General features: G+C 38.2%; 1 pseudogene; it reads right to left on the bottom strand.

Annotated features, from left to right (window-relative positions):
* Positions 1-491: 491 nt before the first annotated feature.
* Positions 492-1,411, bottom strand: LOC143557823 (putative galacturonosyltransferase-like 2 pseudogene; annotated as a pseudogene).
* Positions 1,412-2,562: the final 1,151 nt, after the last annotated feature.

The raw sequence follows: 2,562 nt of genomic DNA on the forward strand, positions 1-2,562 counted from the left end.
TAAATTTATCAGGAACTCATGTATTTGCCAAAAGGTCTAATATAGTGATATCAAGGTGTAATACAAATTTTTAATTTGCATATGATGGGGTTCAAAAACTCTGGATGACAAATAAATAAATAAATAAATATATTGTAATTTTAAGCCGTTAAAGAAATAAAAAAGACTATTTATAGTTAAAGAAGCTAAAACAAAAGATATTAAAGTTTCTAGCTAGACCAACTAAAAGAATAAGTTTCAAGTGACATCTTGTAGCAAAAGACATAATTTTATTATCTTTATTACATATCTACATTACCATATGTCTTGGACTGTCTTTCTTTTTAAAAACAACAAAATCATGAATTTCAACATCCCTATTTCCACTTTATAAGTATTTCAACAAATGTACAATTTCCAAAATTCAAAAAATAAAATAAAAAATTTCAACTATTCCAAGTTCATCATCATCATCATCATCATCATCATCATCGGATTAATTTCTTCAAAAACTAATCAAACGAATATGAAGGTTTTAAAAGATCATAAGGCGCCCAAAGAACATCTAACGGACACGGTCTCCCGGCATCAAGCCTCACCCAGGGCTTCCCTTTCCCACTCCAATGCATCAAACTCACCGCTCCCGGATGCAAATCGCGGCAAAGTCCCCGAAAATTGTCCCCACCAAGCCCGTGCTGGTTCCATCTATGGTCCACGGGAGCTATGTTCCCCGCGAACACTAGCAAAAACGGCGGCAAAGAACCCAACTCATAGATCCTCATTCTCTTTTGTAACTCCATCCATTCTTCTATCTTCGTTGTGTAGTCGCCTGTTCGCCACCGGATTAAATCGATCACCATTACGCCCGTGTTGAAGTAACAAGGCTTACTGCTACGGTTGCTAAATGTTAAGGAGAGAGATGGGTTTGACCAGAAAGTTGGCGTGAAGTAGAATGTGAAGTTGGCGTCGCAGTATTCTGGTGCGGCTAATACCGCATTCTTTGGGATTGGTGTGGCGGCTAAGGTAGCAATGTCGTCGACTAGGATGATGTCCGAGTCGAGGTAGATGATTTTTGTGACGTGGGGTGGGAGGATGTCGGCTAGGTAGGTTCGGGCGTAGTTTAAAGGGCAGTCGAGGGCGGACCGGATGGAGGTGGAGATGAGACCCGCGACGAATGAATCGTTGAAAGGGTATATGTGGAATTTGAGGTATGGGAAGGTGGTGGTGATGGTGGAGTGGAGGTTGGAGGAGAAAGAGGAGGTGATGAAGTGGAATATGATGTTTTGTGGGCATGAGGAGTGTTGGAGGATGGAGAATATGGCGGCCATTGATCCGCGGAGGTAGGTGGCGTCTAGGGTCATCGCCACGTGGATTGCTGAGTCTTCAGCGGTCAACGTGGCGATTTTCGGGCATTCCGGGGCGTTATAGTATTTGGGAGGCGGTGGCGATGGTGGCGGTGAGAAGGAGGATGAGGAGTAAGGGTGGTGGTTTGAGGAGAATCATGATGGTGATGTGGTGGCTTTAGATTTTAGGAAGTGAGTTATTTGGTGATTTTATTGATTTGGTTTGAAGAATGTAGCAAGGACACGGTTTAGTCAAGTGTCTTTATTATTTTATTATTAATATAAGAATTGAGAATTGTTTTTTAAGAGCATTCACACCCATAAACTAATTCAAACCTTCATATTATCGTCACATTATATTCTAAACTTTTTATCAAAAAAACCCTACTTTTCCTTCATCTATAAACCAATCTAAATCCAATTAAAATATAATAAATATGTATATATATGTGCATATATATATGATTTGTGTGTAGTGGTTGTGATGGGTCATTACAAACCCACCTCTCAAACGTTTGAGAATGTAAACCAAACCTAACACAAACGTTTGTCTCTACCCATAAACCAATCCAAAAAACATGTCTTGTCACCAAAAATCAATGGGTGACGATGCTCTAACTGTTTTTGAAATAATAGATATAAAAAAAGTTGATGCAATAATAAAAGTAGAAATTAGCTGTAAGCTGACCTGACCGGCCTAACAGAAAGAAATATATAATTCATTTCTATTTCTGTTTCTCTTAAAGTTTGTAAAATAGGTGGTTATAAAATGGATATGGAAATATGGTTAAAACTGAAAATTAATATTTTTCTATACTTGGACTCAACAAATTTTGGCCGGTTCGAAGTCAACTCTTTAATCTCATATATGCTTATAAACTCTAAAGAAATTAACACCGGCTTTATTTAAAGAAAAAACCTTTTTGGGCAAACATTTACGGCATTAAATGCATTTTGTTTAACTTCTAATCATGCGTTAATTTTATAGTTATATAATGGAATGAAAATATTAACTCCTGTTATATGGTGTGTAATACTCAAATATGCTAAGAAGTAGGGATGAGATCGGGACCGTACTGGTACCGATCGGTTCCGGTCCTGAAAATTTTGGTCCCGAAAATCACCAATTTTTGGTACTGGTACCAAAGGTAAAAAAATCGAGAAATACCGGTACCGGTCCCGATACCGAAATTCAAAACTTTGGTACCGATTTGGTACCGACGGTACCAAATCAGTACCG

This window comes from Bidens hawaiensis, unplaced genomic scaffold (assembly GCF_021521415.1).
Source record: "Bidens hawaiensis isolate Kalapana, Puna unplaced genomic scaffold, B.hawaiensis_p1.1 tig00019200_1, whole genome shotgun sequence".
NCBI lineage: Eukaryota > Viridiplantae > Streptophyta > Magnoliopsida > Asterales > Asteraceae > Bidens > Bidens hawaiensis.